The sequence below is a fragment of the Pinus tabuliformis genome, chromosome 8, assembly GCF_031772625.1.
Source record: "Pinus tabuliformis cultivar Carrire ecotype Pingquan chromosome 8, CPIR1, whole genome shotgun sequence".
Classification (NCBI taxonomy): Eukaryota; Viridiplantae; Streptophyta; class Pinopsida; order Pinales; family Pinaceae; genus Pinus; species Pinus tabuliformis.
In genome coordinates this window covers 570633202-570655020 of record NC_142294.1, presented here as the reverse complement: position 1 = coordinate 570655020, position 21819 = coordinate 570633202, and the positions used below count along the sequence as shown (strand labels likewise).

Genomic DNA, 21819 nt, shown 5'->3' with positions numbered 1-21819 from the left:
AGTGGCTATCATCTATCACTGGTTGTGGTAGCAGTGAAAAACGATTAGTGCTGTAAATTGGTTGTGCATGCACTGACTGCTTCACAGTTGGACAGTTGCCGTAAACACAGAAACAACTTGCTAATTCAGCGTAATTAAGGGTTGGACCCACTCCACATGCAACCCCTTGAGAAAATGAATATTGAATGTACGTTTACACTCTCCTGGAATTTCATACTTGCAAGTATACATTACTCCATGTTAAGACTCATCACGAACCACCATAACTTTATAACTATATATCAGCCAATTTATTATTGCTTTTAGTGGCAACTAAAGACATAGCTAATATAGCGAAACCAGCATAAAAATGCAAATATCCATTAACTACTTAATTAATTTCACCAGAAACCCTCAATTAATGAAGAATAATAATGGAACAACGTATCTAATGTCATAGCAAGAATTGCATGTATATAGCAGGAAAGGAGGAGCTTTCCAAAATTTTCAATCTAGCACTAAAATTCTTGGGTGTCTGTCAACAATAACTTTTGTTCTTGCTCATCTTCCATAAGTTATGACGATTTGGATGCCATGAAGTGAACAGATCATGCCAATGTCGATTAATTTTATAGTCTCGGGGAAGTTGTTTGACATTGAGCCAATAACATGTTCAGGTCAAGACATAATGGGTGGTCAGGCCAATTGGTGGTCCATGGAGTCATGGCTCTGCTCATTTAATCAATGTACATTGTTCCTTCCATCGCTGAGTACACAAAGAGCTATTAAAGTGTTATCTGGCAAATGGTTTGGAAGTTTGAAATAATATCCCTTCTAGTCCAGCTAGAAACCAAATTTACCTGCTGTTCAGGTCATCAATATGGAAAAGGTATCCTGTTTTTTTTGTGGAGTGTCACCATCCTTTATGAGCTTAGGACCTCATTCTTCACCAGCACATTCATAAATCTGTTCAGGTACTAAAGCCAAAATTGACAGCATCGCTTTTGAGGGAAAAAAATTGCTCAACACAGTTGCCTCCTTTGGTTGCTGCTCAAACAGGAATTGTCACTGAAACAGAAAACAAAGATCGTATCGTGCGAGGTAGCAACTTTGCCCTGAAGGGGGAAAAGCATATTATAGAGAAAGAAAGTAACTAATCCTCTCCTTCCAATATTCTCCGAAACCTTTCAGTGACCTTACTTAGCTTCCTCTCCTTGCAACAGAGGTGATCAAGCAATTCCACGTACCTTCAGCAGGAGCAAAACCCCTATCTGCTAAGCCATAAAGAGTCTTAGTGGCATCTGGTATCTTGCCCGCTTTAGTGAGACCAACAAGCAATCCATTAGAAGTCTCAAAATGGGGAATGAAACCTCTCTTCAGCATCTGATCAAGGATAGCCAAAGCCTTCTTAAATTCCCCTTCCTTGCAAAGAAAATTGAGCAAAATCCTATAGCTCGCCCTATTTGGAACACACCCACAGCGCGACATCTCATCTAGGACCCCAAAAACTTCCTCGAATTTGCACTCCCTGCACAAACCACCGATTAATATATTGTAAGTAATAATATCTGGCGCACACCCTGCAGCCTTCATCTCCACAATCATTCTCTGCGCCTCCTCAGTCCTACCCTCTTTGCAAAAACAATTGATCAGGGTTGTATAAGTCACTGCATCGGGCCGACAACCGGTTGCGAGCATCTCACCCAAGAGCTCAGAGGCCTCATGTGCCCTCCCTTCCTTGCACAGGCCATTCATAATAGAACTGAAATTGACATTGTTGGGTTTACACCTGTTCTCCTTCATCACATCAAAGATCTTCATCGCCCCATTCATATTCCCAGCATCACAAAATCCATTAATTAAAACATTATATGCCAGTGCATCAGGAACAATTCCCTTTGTCAGCATTCCTTCAAAAACCCCAACGGCCTCCTTCAGTTTTCCCACACGACATAGCCCATTCATCAATGTTGAATAACTAATAACATTTGGGAGCACACTTAACCCTATCCATTTCCTCCAAAATCTCAAAACCCTTTTCGAAATTTCCAGCCTTGCAATGAAACTTAATGAAAATATTAAAAATGCAGGCATTGGGAACTAACCTCAAATTCCTCAAATCCGCAAACACTTCCTCCGCCAAATCCAGGCGCCCGGCTTCCACAAAGAGATTAAGGAGAGTACTCAAGGCACTCATAGAGGGCTTACAATTGAAAAGCCTCATCCTGTAAAAGATTTCCTTTGATTTCTCGGGCATGCAGGCTCTGCAGTAGAGCTTCATGAGATTTGTGAAGAGACTCTCATGGCATCTGCAGCCCAGTATAGACATCTGTGTCAAAATCCCTTCGATGGCTTGGAATTTCTTTGCTCGGCCAAGCTTGTTGATGAGGACATTGTAGGTCGTAAAGTTGTGATAAAACCCTTGTTGTTTTGCGGCATTGTTGAAGATGTCCAACGATTTCTGAAGGTCCTGTTCTTCAGTTATTAGACGAACTACGTCGCTATGTGAAAGATATTTGATCGTTTTGGGCCCTTTCGGGGTCGTTTGCACGCCATTTTCTGGTCTGCGAGGGTCCGAAAAATTGGAATTTAAAGAGGGTTTCGCGCCTGGCGTAAATTGAAGGGGAGAAATCCATGGACTCGAAGAAAATCCCCTGAAAAACAAGCTACGCAAAGTAGATTTTGCTGATAAACCCATTCCCAGCTCTGTAAATTACACTCAACAGCGTTCCTGCTTGTTTAAATTTCTAAAGCCATCACGAGTCTAAGCCGTCTTCAAAATTTCCACGTAATAATTCCTGTCATCTGGAATTTTTCAAGGTTAACATGTTCAGAACCTTTTAAATTTTGTACTCCAAACATTGCATAAGTGTGATAAACAAAATCATGTTAGGTAAATTTCATGCATCTCGGGGGGTGGAAGAGGGTGTTTGAAATAAGGTTATCATGTCCAAACATTTGAGTCATAAATTTTGTATTCCAAAGCATGATATTGACTAACATATAACTTCAATATTTTGGACTAGATTTTCCAAAGGTTAATTAATATTTATATTTATATTTATATTTTCAATTTATTAATATATATATAAATAAATAAAAACTAATTTAATATTTTATTTGTATTTATATTTTCAATTTAATTTATTTATATTATAGTCAAATATGGGAAATTTACAAATTTCATGGAAAATAAAGATAAAAATAAATAGGTATAATAATACTTTTTATATGGAGTGGAAAGAGACATGACGTGCAAGAGTTCGTATATGTCGATCGTCTTACACAAGATTAATGGGAGGGGACGTGCTAAGTAATCTTTTGACGAATTATTAATGTCACAAGGTGGTGAAGAGAAGTCTAGGTTTAAACATGATTGTGGTTCGGCATCTCTCTCGAGTCCGCAATTATTGTCATATGATCATTATGCCTGCACTGCTCTCACACACATCTGTGATTTCTTTAAATCTCTTTGAGCTCTGGATGGTCTTGTGTTGCAATGCTTTGTTTCTCAAATCAATGACTTTTACAAAGCGCCCTCTAGGCTATGTTATCTCAATTGTCATTTTGTTTTGTTGTTGCCCTTCGTTATTTTGTCGTGACTGGCTAGGTTTCATCAAGTGTCTTCAAGATACCCCTCTTCTGCTAGGCCTCACTTCATGCTCCCCTTCCCCTGAGTCGCATGTTCCTAAGTAATTGGTCTATGGTTTATGGAGTCCTTCTAGCCTTGCTCGCATACATCGATTCCTTTGCTTTATTTTGATTTATCTTCCTCTTGTAGACTTGGCAACTCTCGTTGATACCTCTCCTACAGCTTCATCTATGGCTCTAGGTATCCACCATGCAGTGATAACAAGCTAAATTCTGACGCACGGTAGCATATTATGAAACAAGAGGGGGTTCTTACACTCTATAGAGATCGAAATCCTTGACTCGCTTATCTACTGACATCTGAATCATAGTAGTAGATAAAATATTGTGGTAGGAAAGTACAATAAGAAAGTTGTGATAGAGGAATTAGGAGCAGTGGAGCTCTCAAGTGAAGAACAATGTGGTAGATACCTTAATTGAATTCTAGTTAAGGTTGGTAGTGTGGAAGAGAGTAGGTGAAGCTCTCAGAAGAGAAGTGAGCAAAATTGCGGGAGCAGAGAAGCTCATAGGGTTCCAAAGGGGAGAACCAGTGATACCAAAAGGCCAGGTCCAAGAAAGTAGACCTTGGTGAGGTATTTTCTAACAAGGTGAAATAGACTTGTTACTACAAAGGCTTACTTGCATCTCACAGTTGAGCATGGGAAAGCTCATAGAGAAGGAGAGAGAGATGACTATCAATAGTCATGCCAGGGGTTCATGAAGAAGCCATAAGAAAATGAGTGATGAGAAAGTTGAGAGAGAAATAGTTGAGTTGAAGGCACAACTTAGTGTGCTAATGGAGTTGATACATGAAAGTAATGAAGAACAAAGATATGCTTGGATATTAGGGAAAAATAAGGTGAAATGACTTGTTAAAAAATTGTTTGCAGGAAAGTTGAGGAAGAAGCTAAGGCATATGATGAGTGCTTGGTTGAAGGAAGAGGAACTTAGAGCAACTGAGTTTGAGAAAGTAGGAGTTTACTATTTTGAACCAGAACAGGGACATCTTCTTGGGGAAGATGATGATGATGATGTTGTCGAAATACTTCATGAGAGTCTCGTGGATTGCTTGAGGAGCTCAGGTCAGCATGAAGATCTGATACTGGAGACAATATAGAGGCTAGAAAGCCTTATAGTTTTAAAGTTGATAATTTGTATATGAATGTAGGTTTTGTAGGTATTCAAGATGAAGGAAAATCATTGATAACTCATAAGGCCAGGGGGGGGAATTGTTACAAGAGAAAGAAGGACATAGTTGTCTTATAAAGGCAATCAGAGGGAAGATCATACACAGTGGAAAAATGCAGCTATAGGAGAACAGTTGCAAGAACATGTTAGTGCAAAGAGTGAGATAAAGTTGACTTATTAAGACAACGAAAAGAAGGATCAAAGAAATGATCAAGAGCATCATTCGGATGTAATACTCATGAAGTGTGATGAAGAATCAAGTTGTTGAAAGAACCTGAATCAGAAAAAAGAGATTACAGTCAGTGATGAGAAATGTACACAAGTACCTATCCGAGAAGAGGTGCACATAACATCTAAGGATACATCATTAGATGAGACATAAAACTCATCTAAGGTAGATTGAAGACATAGGAAATTCAAGGAGGGAAAGTCAAAGAGAAAGGAAACTAGGAGATTTCATAAATGAAACAACAATTTGAAGGCATGAAGAGAATAATAAGTTGGCTTGGAGATGTTGTAAGTAGTAAGGTATATGAGGTCCTGGAATGGTGTATGCAAAATTATAATATGAAGTTTGCCAAAGGTATGATGATGTTAGGTCCCTATAATACTAGTGTATCCCCCTTATTGTTATTGTTGGGCCCATGTAGCCCCCATATTGTTATTGTTGTGCCCCATAGAAACCCACTATTGTTATTTTGTGCCCTATAGAAACCCACTATTGTTATTTTGTGCCCTTACATTATTATTGTTATGTAGGCTCTGATTATATTGTGACCCCTTAGACTCCTATATATACAAAGAAGTTATTGCCATTTGTATCATCCAAGAATTGTTCATTTATGTAATGTAAAGGAGGTTTCCCCCTCGAAGAGGATAATTTTTAAGTCGTTAATCTATCTTTTTGTGAGCTGGTTGCATAACATTTGGTATCAAAGCTTTAGATTCTAGGGTTTCGCTTCTTCATACAAATAATCTTGGCATTTTCTCTATAAAAAAAATTTCTACGAGGCTTCAGAAGATGAAAGTTTTACCATGTGGAGCTGAAATCTTGGTGAACTTCGTATAAAAACTTCAGAGCTTGGTTTGCTATATTTTCGAAGATATGATCATAGGAAGTTAGGGTTTTTGTAGGCTCCAGAATTCTGTCTCAAACAGGTGACCTAGGGAAAATCGTCATAACTTTCATTTCAGGCATTGAATTTGAATTCTGTAAAAAGTGGTTGAAATTTCACAGACTGTAGTTTTTCGTGTAGAAATTTCAGGGCCGAAGGCTGAAATAGTGACACATGGCATCTCATACAACTTCGCTCTATTGAACCAGTCCATAATCAGGTCATCATGGGATATTTGGCATAACTCTTTCTTGAACAATACAATCATGATCAAACTTGTGGGGTTGGAAAGAAGACTTAAAGAGCTACCACATGAAGAAATTGCAAAACTTGGAGATCCGAAATTACAGGGTTACAACCGTTCATGATCGAGCTCCTAAAAGCAAGAAAAAAGGTGTGTATTTTTTTGCATAACTTTTTGTTTGAAAAATCAGTTTGAAGTGATTCCAAGGGAATATTGAAGCATATATATCAATATTACGTTCTAAAATTCCTCCTAAGCAAAATATGTCTACACCCATTAAGCCCTCAGAAAGCTCTACTATGATGCATGAAGAGGAAGAATTGTAGCATGGTGTATCAAAATTACGGGACCAAGTGCAACAAATTTCGCTCTCACAAAGAGCAACCAAAGATGAACTAAAAGGTGACATGGATGGTTTAAAAGGTGAAATGGAAGATTTAAAAGTAGACATGGAAGGTTTGAAGTAAGGTTTGACATATTTGTTGCAAGAAAGGCTTCCTGGTGGTGACAAGGTAATCCATGAAAATCATGACGAGGACAAAAGGAATATAAATTGCAATTTTAGAGACTCCAATGTGGATTTAAGAGCCACCACATTCCAAATATAGATATGAGGAAGTTTGATGGCAAGGACCCAGTAACATGGATACTACATATGGAGCAATATTTTGATCTACAAGATGTGCAACCCTCACAAAAGGTATGTATTGCATCTTTATATTTAGAACCCAATCAGTTTGTATGGTATAAATGGCTTTATTCTCGTAAACCACTTGTCACCTAGTCAATCTTTATGAAGGAAATGATAGCACATTATGAAGATACAAAGAGCAACATCTTCCTTAGCCAATTGATAAATCTCAAACAAAAGGGTTCAATGGTGAAGCACATTAAAGAATTCCAAAAATTGAATATTAGGGTAACCGATATTCCAGAGGAGCGTAGGATTTATGTCTTCATAGGGACTTTAAAAGATAACATCCAACACAAGGTTCGCCTTTGGGAACTTGATTCATTGGCGAAGGCATTCAGGGTGGAAAGAAAAGTTGAAAGCAAAATTATGGCGAGAAGGAAGTCTACCACTCACAACTATAAAGATGGAAGTGTTAGTCTTCCACAACCTACAAGGTTGGCACCACAACAATTGGAGGAAAAAAGAGCAAAAAGGCTTTGTTACAGTTGTGATAGAAAATACACTAAAGGTAATAAGTGTGCGGAGAAGAGATTATTCTACATAGATTGTGAAGAGGAGGAAGAAAACAAACAAGAAACATTGAAAGAGAAGGATACACACTAAGAAGCAATCCTAGAGAAAGAAGAAATGAATCCGACCATATCTTGTAATGCATTGGTTGGAATTATCACTCCTTAAACTCTCAAGATAGAAGGATATATCAAGAAGAAAAAAAGTAATAGTGTTGATTGATTCAGGTAGTACCCATAATTTTATTTATTGTAATATAGCCAAGGAATTGAATTGCTTCCCATATCCAGCACCAAAGTGTCAATTGATAGTTGCAAATGGAGTAACTATAAATTGCTCTGGAAAGTGCCATAATATCAAGCTAACTATGGGGGAATATGTATTGAATATTCCAATGCTTTCCATTCCAATGGGTGGTGTTGATGTTGTACTAGGAGTCCAATGGTTACAATATTTGGAGACGATAACTTTCAATTCTCAATAACTTTTCTTGATTTTTTTTTTGGGAGGAAAGGAAGTTGAGTTAAAGGGTATCACGGGGAAACCAAGAAAGGTAATCAGATCTAATGGCATGACAAAGCTTCTGAAGAAATAACAATGGGGTGTAATTACACAATTATGCTCACTAGGGGTTCAAACATCGAAATCATCTATTTCTCCATATCTCCAAAAAGTCTTGGACAATCATTCCAAGGTGTTTGAGACTCCCAAAGGCCTCCCACCTATTCATGATCATGATCATGTGATTCACTTGATTCCAGGAAGTGTTCCTCCAAACATTAGACCTTACAGATATCCTTATGCCCAAAAGAGTGAAATTGAACGTATGGTTGCAGAAATGCTAGAGGCTGGTATAGTTAAACCTAGTTAAAGTTCTTTCTCTGCTCCAGTAGTATTGGTGCATAAGAAGGATGGATCATGGTGTATGTGTCCAGATTATAGGGAACTCAACAAGCTCACTATTAAAGATAATTTTCCCATTCTTGTCATTAATGAATTACATGGAGCAATTTACTTTGCCAAGATGGATTTTGTTCAAGATATCATCAAATTAGAATGAAGACTCAAGACATTCGGAAAACAACATTCAAAACTCATGAGGATCATTATGAAATTTTGGCCATGCCTTTTGGCATTACTAATGCACCTTCCACATTTGAAGGTTTGATGAATTCCATTTTCAAACCCTTCCTTAGAAAATTTGTGTTAGTATGTTTTTTTATGATATACTAATCTACAACAAGTCTTGGAAGGATCATGTTCAACATGTTGACAGAGTGCTCAAACTATTGGAGAAGAAACAATTATATGCAAAAACCTCCAAATGTTTATTTGGAGCACAGGATATTGAATATTTGGGTCATATTGCATCTGATGAGGGTGTTAAGGTAGACCCCTAACAAAATTAAAGCCATTAAGGAATGGAAAATCCCCACAACCATAAAGCATTCTTGACGATTTCTCAGTTTTACAAGGTATTATCGCAAGTTTGTTAAGAATTATGGGGGAATAGTGGCACCTCTAACTTCATTACTAAAGAAATATGCATTTTCTTGGACTCCAGAAGCAACGGAGGCCTTTGATCATCTTAAAGAGGCAATGTGCAAGGCATCGGTCTTAGCTATGCTAGGCTTCACAAAAACCTTTATAATGGAAAGTGATGCTTTAAGAAATGGAATTGGTGTTATTTTAATGCAAGAAGGAAGACCCATTGCTTTTGAAATTCGCCCAATCAAAGGAAAGTATTTACACAAATCTATTTATGAGAAGGAAATGTTGGCAATACTACATGCACTAAAGCAATGGCGACCTTATCTAATGAGAAGAAACTTCAAGGTAAAAACATATCATGATAGTCTTAAATACTTTTTGGAACAAATAGTATCTTCAGAGGAGAAGCAAAAATGGGTGAAAAATATGTTGGATTATGATTTTGATATCATCTACAAAATAGGGAAGCAAAATGTTGTTGCAAATGCACTCTCAAGAAACGATGAGGATGTGGAAGCATTGATTTGTGCCATTTCTATTATCCAACCTGAGTGGATAACCGAAGCAAGGGATGAATGGAAGAATGATGAAGAGGTGTGGTCACTCATTCAAAAGTTGCAACAAGATCCCAATACATCTAATAAATTTAGCTGGGAAAATGATTCATTATGGTACAAATATCACTTATATTTTTTTAAGAATTCTCAACTCAAACAAAAAATTCTTTTGGAATTGCACACCTCTCCATTAGGAGGGCACTCAGGATTTTTAAAAACTTACCAAAGGGTCAAGAGGGAATTTTTTTGGGATGTTCTTAAAATGAATATTCAGAAGTTTGTGACAGAATGTTTGGTTTTCCAACAAAATAAAGTTGAGACAATTAAGACCTCGGGCATGGTACAACCTTTATCCATTCCAAGTCAGCGTTGGGAGGAGGTCTCAATGGATTTTATCATAGGTTTACCCAAGTGTGAAGGAAAGAGTGTCATCATGGTGGTAGTTGATAGACTTACCAAGTATGCACACTTTGGTGCATTATCTCATCCTTTTAAAGTCAGTATAGTTGCTACTGCATTTATGGAAAAAATTCAAAAGTTTCATGGAAATCCAAAGATTATAGTAAGTGATAGAGATCCCATTTTCACAGGAAATTTTTAGACGAAATTATTTTTCTTATCTTGGTACTCAATTAGCTCATAGCTCATCTTATCGTCCTCAATCTGATGGGAAAAATGAGATAGTGAACAAATGTTTGGAAGGATATCTTTGTTGTTTTGTATCTGATAAACAGAGACAATGGGTCAAGTGGTTACCTCTAGCTGAATGGAAGTATAACACTTCCTTCCATACTACAACAAAAATGACCCAATTTATGGAACTTTATGGATATCATCCACGGTCCATCACATCATCGTTAAGAGAAAATTATAAGGTTCAAGCAATGGAAGATAACATCGAGCATCAACAACAAGTTCTCCAACTCTTAAAGAATAAACTCACTTTGGCACATAATCGAATGAAACAAAAGGCATATCAACATCGCAATGAAAGAAGTTTTGATGTAGGTGACTGGGTATTTTTACGGCTACAACCATACAAACAAATTTCTATCAAGCAAGCTAATAAGGATAATAAATTATCACCTAAGTACTACGGTCCTTAGAAGATATTGCAAAAGATTGGTACTATGGCATACAAATTAGAGTTGCCTGCATCTTCCCGAGTACACCTAGTTTTCCATGTTTCATGCTTAAAGAAGATTATTGGTGACAAGATTCCAGTTCAAACAATGTTGCCAGAACTTGATGAAGAAGGAAAAATCATATTTGAGCTTGAAGCAATCACGGAAACAAGAACTCGACAGCTATGGAATCGATCAATTTCAAAGTATCTCATTAAGTGGAAGAACTTACCCACTGAAGATTCCACATGGGAGGATGAGAATTTTATACAAACGCATCCAGAACTATTCAAGAGTTGAGGACAACACTTTTTGGAAGGAGAGGGGCATGTTAGGTCCCTATAATACTAGTGTATCCCCCTTATTGTTATTGTTATGCCCATGTTGCTCCCATATCGTTATTGTTGTGCCCCATAGAAGCTCACTATTGTTATTGTTGTTCCCTTACATTATTATTGTTATGTAGCCTCTGATTATATTGTGACCCCTTAAACTCCTATATATACAAATGAGGTCTTTTCATTTGTATCATCCAATAATTTTTCATTTATGTAATGTAAAGGAGGTTTCCCACTCGAAGCGGATAATCTTTAAGTCATTGATCTATCTTTTTGTGAGTTGGTTGCATAACAGATGACAGTTTGGGGTGATCAATGGTGCATGATCATCGAGGAACTCTTGCATAAGGAGAATGATGGTGATGAGCCTCATCATTGGGTAATTATATGGGCCTTAATTCACCTCCTAGCTTAGTCAAACCAACTTTTCTCACAACTTATTACATGTTTTTATTATATTTTGTTTATGAGATGAGTTAGAGTTGGATATTATGCCTAGTGGACTAATATGCATTGAATGCAGGATTGAAGGAGAAAATCAAGGAATTTTGGCAAATACTAAGATTAAAACTCGAATAGGACAAGGGAGAGGGATTGTAGGAGGTAAATCCTCCTCATTTACTTCTCCCCCATTCGAGTATTCCTCCATCCATCACACCAGCTTGGAGTGCAAGCAACCAAGCCATATGGATTAGAAGGCAGCCGAGAAAGTGAGAGACAAAGAGCTAGTTTATCTCGAGTTTGGGAGCTGAGCCTCCCTAATTTTAAGGAAGTCATTGGGGACTTCAGTTGTATAAGTAGAGAGGCATAGAGCCTCATTAGGATTCGAATTTTTGTTGTAAAAATCTAAGCTATTTTTGAGCTCCAGACTTGTGAAAGTTTTATTGATGTAATTTTTTGTGTTGGCAATAAGAATGAGTTTTGTTTTGAGCCAGCACTGAGTTAACTCAGAGGGCTGAAGCTCTTGGGTTAGGGCCCAACCCTAGTAGCCAAGGCTCCTCTTTCTTGTATATGTATGTTTAGATTAGTCTCATAGCTTCATTGTTAATTTGATTTTAGATGTGTTTTCATTGCAAGTAGTGTAGATTGGATTGGTTGTTTATTGGTTTGCTTCCATTTGTGCCTTACTTCAGTAGCAGGTTAGTAGGGATAAAAAGAGTACCACAAGGTTGTCAGTGGTTGTCTTGGCCTCATTTCCTCCCTTTGGAATCATGATTTGAGGAAGGGACCCTTATGTAGCCCCAAAACACAGATTTTTATTTCTTGCATAAGCTTTACAGTTTATTGTATTTAAGTTAGCATTTGATCAGTTTTGCAAAGTAGGATTTCATTGCCATCTCTTCTATCTTCACTCTTGCAGTAGATCTCATCCATGCTTTCATTCCTTTCAAAAATTTTCCTCATGCATCATGTAGGCAGTTAGTTCATTAATTCTGCTTTTCTAGCTTATGAGAATGCTTCTTGTTTACATAGCTTTTTGGGAATTATACATGTTTTATGTAGAGCAGGTGCTTCAGGAGGAGACAAAGACTTCATAACTAGCAACCACCTTCCACTCCGTCCACCATAGTCATTCCTTATTTTCACCATTGCCTTCGCTAGTTTTCATCATTTTTCATAGAAATTCTTCCAAGCACATTGAGCGAATCCAACCATCCTCTATCTTTGTTGTTGACTTCTAAGTGATCCTAGACCTTTCCTCACTTCATTCCACCCATCTACCACCTTCCCTAAGCCTTCCATCACCTCCAACACCTTCCATTTTTCTCTCAGTTGTATCCTGTAGGTTTCTAGTACATCCTGTAGGTTTTCTTAAAATGGCCTGTTTTGAGGCTGAATTGAGGGAAAACCTCTAAGAAGTCACCAAAAGCCTCCCAAGGGTACCCCACATCATCCAACCATCTCCTAACCCTTCCAGCCATCATCCAACATCCTTAATTCACGTACCACATCACCAAAAGAAATTAGTTTGCATACTTTATTTTGCATGAAAAGGCAAAAAGACAAAAACAGATTTATTTAAGTTCCTTTACTTGCACATTAGTGATGTTTGATGCTTCTTACTTCCATGCTTAGATAGTAGCATTTGGTTCATGTTAATTTAGCATTATTGCAAGGCATATTCTTTTGGCAGTTAATTAGGAAATGGTGTGATTTAGCATTGAATTTCTATCTTTTCCATTATTGGAGTAGAGTAGCTCTCCCTTAGAGCAGATTTCCCTTTCTTCCATCAAGAAACCAAGCTTCTTTTGACTCCATAGAAGCCTGGATTGAAAACCCCAATGGTCTCTCGCTAGCTAAACAGTGACAAAAGTTAGAACCAACACTTTTACTTGTGTATCCAACACTGACACCTCCAAGTTTGTACGAACCCTGGGTTGACAAAGTAAAGTTGGTAACCCAGGAGTTGCAGCATTCTTGTTGCAATACTGGTGCTCATCAGATGGCACGGTGGAAACATTTAAATCATAATTGAATAAGGGTATTATAACTCTTATGCAAGAGGAAGTGTTATAGAAAATGAAGAGTAGCGACAACAAGTTTCAATTTGAAGACGGAATTGGATGATGAAGTATACAAGCTATGGATTCTCATGGAGAGGATGGTTAAGAAGAGGTACTCTAAAGTGAGAAGGATGGTCAAAAACAAAATGTAGTTGGCGAAAAGGCTTTACATTAGCAAAACAAGTGAACAACAATAGTACAAAATTTGGAATCATAGAAGGTGTCAAGCAACAACAATAACAAAACCACAAAGCAGTGAAGCATGTGGACGACAACAAAGTCAAGTTTGGGATCCAAGAGGACTTCAATAAAGGCACATTATGAGGAGGACATGAATATTTTTCCCATTGGGAGTTTGATGCACGAGAATAAACCCAAGTCAATCATTTGTTTCCTAGACCTAAGAGGTCTTAGAATTTCCTAAAGGGAGTGGATTCCCTCAATTAAAAATTGTATAAATTAGGATAATGAATTTTCTCATTTAAATACAAATGTCCTAGTTCTAGAAGGAATCTAGGTTTGTTATTGAAGTTAACCTTCTTGGGCATGTGGCAGATTGTAAAAGAGACAAGTAATTAGGTTGAATTGTCATGTGATTTCTAGAGAGGAGGACAAATATACGAAATATGTTAGGTGAAGTGGCATTAGGTTCTGTTGAAACCCCGAAAATCGGGTCGACAACAAGGGGGATACCCGCCCAGTCCGGACCTTGGTTGGCAGCTCCTTATCCGTTTGGTATAGCAGGTCCGACTGGGGATAATGGGACCAGTTTCCCAATCTATGTGTGTGTGTGTAGAATTCGATGTTGCTGATCTAACAATTCCTATCTAAGTTATTCTAGTTCAAACTTTTAATCTAATTCTATCCTATTGTAATCTAATAAACAACACATCTAAATCTATACTAACCCGGGATGTAATTCTTCTATTATGCAATTTAAATAGATTTCAAATAACAACTGGTAATAAAGATCATTCAACGATTATAAGAAAGGAAATCAATTAAGATGAACCACTTCGCATAAAAAGTTAGGCGAAACAGTTCCGAACAGCATATCGCATAATGAGCTATTCATACATTAGGCATAAATAAATAGCTATCACCGTACAAGAGTGCCAAATGATAACTCAAGCATTCATGCAATAATACATAAACAACTAAAAACTGTATATCACTTTAACATATAAGCATAAATGGTCAAGAGATAAAAGTACCATTTATGACTGATCCTACTCATAAGCTTCAAGCAACAATGATTTATCTCTCCTTGCTCTAACATCCACTAAGAGTACAGAAGTGAAACATCAATAGCAAATATCAAATGCAAACATCAACAAATCTTGATCCATTCATTCACCAAAACCTCCTCTGAGGGTGCAAAAGTGCATGTTCTGAGGACAAGTTTTTGATAAATTTCTGGACCCCTCTCTAAATGCATGAGAAGGGTTTAAATACTACTAACTAAATAACTTAATTACACAGATTCAGGATGCGGTTTAAATGACCGCCCTTTTTCTAAGCAAAACTATTTCTAAAAATTAAATTTAATATCTAACTATTTCTGCATTTGCTCCTTAACGTTGCGAGCATTCAATATTTGCCTGGGTAGAGTCGGCTGACTGTCTTCTGCTTTTGGTTGAGCTAAGCAAACAGAAATGGTAAGAGCTGGCACCATTTTTTCAGCAAAATTGATGATATACTCGAGAGTCATCCTCTGGCTATGTGGATTTACTGTGTATGCCCAGTAATAATCCAAATTCCACTTGGTTAATCCTCGAATTGCTTCTGCCTTTTCTCTCTTGAGTTTTTCGGGCTTACAAGTGACTGAGCAGTTAGAGGTTTTGCTTTTTGAGCAATTTTCTCAGCGATGCACGATTAGCGCTAGGCGCTAATCGCGCATCGGAAACTGCCTCCGTTCTTTGATCTGGGCCTTTCTGATGCGTTTTTCGCCTTTAGCGCCTTTTCCTTCACCGAGTATAAGCTTCAAAATTTTGTAAACATACTGCTTTCGTGAGCTTCTGACCTTGAGCGTTAAATCGCCTGTTGATATCAGCATTGTTCAACTACTCATTCAACCATGGCTGTGACTGAAAGATCTATAATGGATAGCTCAGCAGCGCTCTGTGAATTTGCGGCTCTGTTGCATGCGATATCCGTTCATGAGGGCATCTCTTCTCTGTCTCTGAGCATTGGAGCTTTACCCTTTTCCCCCATGGCTTCCTGCACATTGCTTCGTGTTACTTCTGTTTTTCGTTCCTGCAGTTCACACATGAGGAGAGAGTAATGATAATAAAAATCGACAAGAAAGCTCTAAGCTCTACGGATGTACAAAAACATGCCATCTGACGTGAACTGACTCTTCGAAAAACACAAAACCGTCTTTCATCAACACTTGGCGTATCATTCATTAATTATCATTAAAGCGCGTATCCAATTTTTGGTTTATGGACAACTTTTCTTGAATGTTGAGCCGGGGAAAATCTGCAATGGAATGTTTCTGCGATTCGCATCGCAGTATCGCATTATCGCACATTTCATTAAGATGTGTTATCGCAGGGTTGCCCAATTGCGTTATCGCAAGATCGCGGATCGTAGTATTGCACTATCGTAAGATCACGGATCGTAGTATCGCGTTATCGCAAGATCGCGGATTGCTATAATCGTTAAATGGTTATGTGTTTTTCATGCGACATTGAGATATGCGATATCGCATATCGGATATCGGCGATTTTTAAAGGTTTTCCAATGTGAGCGTTTCTTAATGCATGCGATGCGATGGAATTCGCGTCGCATTCTCGCAGTTTATCATTTTTACTCATAAGGAAATGTCCTATCATTCTTCACGCGATGCGATATTTTCTTAAGGAGTAAAATACATGAGTTTTAATTGAATTTTTGAATTTTTTACTAAGGGTCCCACTTACCTAGTGTTATTACTAATACTATATAAGGAGGGGGGTTGTTGGTGGCCACAACAGGTTCTAGAAGAGAGAGAGATGTAGAGCTATGAGGGGACTGTTAGTTACAACCTCCATGATGTGGTAGAGATATTTGATTAGTTAAAGTACATAGAGAACGAGCGGAAAAAAAGGGAGATAAGTGATAAGAAGAAAATGTCGAATCTTCGAGAGGGGGGATTGGCGAGAGGAATAGAGAAGCTAAATATCCAGGAAGGATGCCTGAGAGAGACTAAATGGGCAATCATTGTATAGTCAATCCAATTTTGTACATGATTTCATGTTCATGATAATTATGTGGAATCATCCTCTATTCATTATGTGTTGATTCCTGTAAGTTTGTCTGAGTACTCTATGATGAGGAAAATTTCTTGAATCCGTAGAAAATACTTATAGATTCAAACTGCTAATTGTAATTTACTAAAACAATAGACTTGAACCTATTGTACTCATCAGCGGAAACAATTAAACGATCACGAAATCACAAAGCATACAAGAGAAAGAATTCAATCAACACATTACACAATGATTTCTTAGGGAAACCCATAGCTAAAAAACCTTGCTATCTGTATATTGCATTAATAAAAAATTATGAGAAGATTACAATGCTTTTCTCAAGCCCGAGCAACCTTTGCGTTATCTCTATCTGTCTCACATCTTCCTAAACAAGCCTAGGTCAATACTTAACCAATTTTCTGCTTGCCCAAGTCCCTATGGCCTTATGTTGTTTCCTTGGGAATTAGCCCCTATTAATTAGGGAAATTCCTCAATTGGAATTGTGCAATCCTCATAGGCCTTCCACTCACTGCATGCACCACTTGTACAATTTGGATGATTATTCAATTGATAGTACACTATCCTTGAACTCCAATATCAACTAGGTAACTCTCAGATCTAACATGCATGAGTTATTTATGAGTGAATCATCAGTTAACTGGTTGATCACTGCAGGCAACACCACACTACTAGACCTCCCACTAGTTCCTCCAATAGTTGGAACTAGTTTAACTGACTTTAACTCAGTTAAACTGAATTAATTAATTACAACTCAAAATAAACTCAACCAGGGCTCCTATAAAGTAGGAGAAACTCTACATGACTCAAGTTAGACCCTCAACTCGAATTAACTAAGCCAACTAAGTCAAATTAACTTAGTTAACTAATACAAGTTGTCATGTGATGTGGAATTACAATTTTATTCCTAATTTAATTCAAGGACAAAAATAAATTAGGATTTTCTTGTTGCATTTTCAACACTCCCTCTTAACAAGAAAGGGATTATCTGCTACCTCGATCCTACCTCTATGAAACTCGAATTTTCATTTTGACAATGCCTTTGCCAAAATATATCCATCATGTTCCTCTGTAGGAATGTACTCCAGCAACATGATTCTCCTCTGCACACAATATCGTAGATGGTGATACCGGATGTCGATTTTCTTAGACCGATCATGAAAAACTAGATTCTCAGAGAGTTTGATACTACTTTGATTCTCACATTAAATCATTGTAGGATCCATCTGCTGATCAAATAACCCAACAAGTATCTTGCTCATCCAAATAGCCTCACATGTTACTTACTAGTAGCCATGTACTCTGCTTCTGCCGAATTGAGTGCAACTAATCTTTACTTCTTGTTGTACCGAGAAACTATTGTTGGCCCAATACTGAAGATTCCCCCTGATGTGCTCTTCCTGTCGGATGGACTCCCTACCAAATATGTATCTGTGAAGCCTTGCAGCTTCACTCCCTTTGTCTATCTATACAAAAGACCAAACTGAGTGGTGCCTCTGAGGTGAAAGAGGGTGTTTGAATAACATATAACTTCAATATTTTGGACTAGATTTTCCAAAGGTTAATTAATATTTATATTTTCAAATTATTAATTTATATAAAAATAAATAAAAACTAATTTAATATTTTATTTGTATTTATATTTTCAATTTAATTTATTTATATTATAGTGAAATATAAGTTTCTTATGTATGGGAAATTTACAAATTTCATAGAAAATAAAAATAAAAATCAATATGTATAATAATACTTTTTATATGGAGTGGAAAGAGACCTGATGTGCAAGAGTTGGTATATGTCAATCGCCTTACACAACATTAATGGGAGGGGACGTGCTAAGTAATCTTTTGATGAGTTTTTAATGTCACAAGGTGGTGAAGAGAAGTCTAGGTTTAAATATGATTGTGGTTTGGCATCTCTCTCGAGTCTGCAATTGTTGTGATGTGATCATTATGCCTGCACTGCTCTCACGCACATTTGTGATTTCATAAAATCTCTTTGAGGTCTGGGTGGTCTTGTGTTACAATTATTTGTTTCTCAAATCAATGACTTTTACAAAGCGCCCTCTAAGCTCTGTTATCTCAATTGTCATTTTGTTTTGTTGTTGCCCTTTGTTATTCTGTCGTGAGTGGCTAGGTTTCATCAAGTGTCTTCAAGATACCCCTCTTCTCCTAGGCCTCACTTCATGCTCCCCTTCCCCTGAGTCGCATGTTCCTAAGCAACTGGTCTATGGTTTATGGATTCCTTCTAGTCTTGCTCTCATACATCGATTCCTTTGCTTTATTTTGATCTATCTTCCTCTCATAGACTTGGCATTGATACCTCTCCTACAGCTTCGTCTATGGCTCTAGGTATCCACCATACAATGACAGCAGGCCAAATTCTGACGTAGGGTAGCATATTATGAAGCAAGAGGGGGTTCTTACACTATATAGAGATCGAAATCCTTGACTCGCTTATCTACTGGCATCTGAATCGTAGTAGTAGATAAAATATTGTGGTAGGAAAGTACAATAAGAAATTTGTGATAGAGGAATTGGGAGCAGTGGAGCTCTCAAGTGAAGAACAATGTGGTAGATACCTTAATTGAATTCTAGTTAAGGTTGGTAGTGTGGAAGAGAGTGGGTGAAGTTCTCAGAAGAGAGGTGAGCAAAAGTGCGGGAGCCTAAAGGAGTAGAGAAGCTCATAGGGTTTCAGAGGGGAGAACCAGTGATACCAAAAGGCCAGGTCCAAGAAAGTAGACCTTGGTGAGGTATTTTCTAACAAGGTGAAATAGACTTGTTACTACAAAGGCTTACTTGCAGCTCACAGTTGAGCATGGGAAAGCTCATAGAGAAGGAGAGAGAGATGACTATCAATAGTCATGTCAGGGGTTCATGAAGAAGCCATAAGAAAACGATTGATGAGAAATTTCAAAGAGAAATAGTTGAGTTGAAGGCACAACTTAGTGTGTTAATGGAGTTGATACATGAAAGTAATGAAGAACAAAGATATGCTTGGATGTTAGCGAAAAAAGAAGGTGAAATGACTTGTTAAAGAATTGTTTGCAGGAAAGTTGAGGAAGAAGCTAAGGCATATGATGAGTGCTTGGTTGAAGGAAGAGGAACTTAGAGCAGCTGAGTTTGAGAAAGTAGGAGTTTACTATTGTGAACCAGAATACTGACATCTTCTTGGGGAATATGATGATGATAATGTTGTAAAAAGACTTCATGAGTGTCTTGTGGATTGCTTGAGGAGCTCAGGTCAGCATGAAGATCTGATACTAGAGACAATATAGAGGCTAGAAAGCCTTATAGTTTTAAAGTTGATAATTTCTATATGAATGTAGGTTTTGTAGGTATTCAAGATGAAGGAAAATCATTGATAACTTATAAGGCTAGGGGGGGGAATTGTTACAAGAGAAAGAAGGACAAATTTGTCTTATAAAGGCAATCAGAGGGGAGATCATACACAGTGGAAAAATGCAGCTATAGGAGAACAGTTGCAAGAACCTGTCAGTGCAGAGAGTGAGACAAAGTTGACTTATTAAGACAATGAAAAGAAGGATCAAGGAAATGATAAAGAGCATCATTCGGATGTAATACTCATGAAGTGTGATGAAGAATCAAGTTCTTGAAAGAACCTGAATTAGAAAAAAGAGATTACAGTCAGTGATGAGAAATGTACACAAGTACCTAGCGGAGAAGAGGTGAACATAACATCTAAGGAGACATCATTAGATGAGACATAAAACTCATCTAAGGTAGATTGAAGATAGAGGAAATTCAAGGAGGGAAAGTTAAAGAGAAAGGCAACTAGGAGATTTCATAAATGAAACAACAATTTGAAGGCATGAAGAGAATCATAAGTTGGCTTGGAGATGTTGTAAATAGTAAGGTATATGAGGTCCTGGAATGGCGTATGCAAAATTATAACATGAAGTTTGCCAAAGGTATGATGATGTTAGGTCCCTATAATACTAGTGTAGCTCCCTTATTGTTATTTTTGGGCCCATGTAGCCTTCATATTGTTATTGTTGTGCCTCATAGAAACCCACTATTGTTATTTTGTGCCCTATAGAAACCCACTATTGTTATTTTGTGCCCTTACATTATTATTGTTATGCAAGCTTACATTATTATTGTTATGTAGGCTCTAATTATATTGTGACCCGTTAGACTCCTATATATACAAAGGAGTTATTGTCATTTGCATCATCCAAGAATTGTTCATTTATGTAATGTAAAGGAGATTTCCCCCTCAAAGAGGATAATTTTTAAGTCGTTGATCTAACTTTTTGTGAGTTGGTTGCATAACATTTGGTATCAAAGCTTTGGATTCTAGGATTTCGCTTCTTCATACAAATAATCTTGGCATTTTCTCTATAAAAAAAATTCTACGAGGCTTTAGAAGATGAAAGTTTTACCATGTGGAGCTGAAATCATGGTGAACTTTGTATAAAAATTTCAGAGCTTGATTCGCTATATTTTCGGAGATATGCTCATAGGAAGTTAGGGTTTTTGCAGGCTCCATAATTCTGTATCAAATAGGTGACCTAAGGAAAATTGTCATAACTTTCGTTTCAGACATCGGATTTGAATTCTGTAAAAAGTGGTTAAAAGTTCATGGACTGTATCTTTTCGTGTAGAAATTTCAGGGCTGAAGGTTGAAATAGTGACACATGGCATCTCGCACAACTTCGCTCTATTGAACCAGTCCATAATTAGGTCATCATAGGATATTTGGCATAACTCTTTCTTGAAGAATACAATCATGATCAAACTTCTGGGGTTGGGAAGAAGACTCAAAGAGCTACCACATGAAGAAATTTGAAAACTTGGAGATCCAAAATTACAGAGTTACAACCATTTCAAGATCGAGCTCCTAAAAGCAAGAAAAAAGGTGTGTATTTTTGCATAACTTTTGTTTGAAAAATCAATTTGAAGTGATTCCAAGGGCATATTGAAACATATATATCAATATTAGGTTCTAAAATTCATCATAAGCAAAAGATTTCTACACCCATTAAGCCCTCAGAAAGCTCTACTATGATGCACGAAGAGGAAGAATTGTAGCATGATGTATCAAAATTACGGGACCAAGTGCAAGAAATTTCGCTCTCACAAAGAGCAACCAAAGATGAACTAAAAGGTGACATGGATGGTTTAAAATGTGAAATGGAAGATTTAAAAGAAGACATGGAAGGTTTCAAGTA

At 37.3% G+C, this 21819-nt stretch overlaps 1 pseudogene; it reads right to left on the bottom strand.

Annotated features, from left to right (window-relative positions):
* Nucleotides 1–764: 764 nt before the first annotated feature.
* Nucleotides 765–2917, bottom strand: LOC149236747 (uncharacterized; annotated as a pseudogene).
* Nucleotides 2918–21819: the final 18902 nt, after the last annotated feature.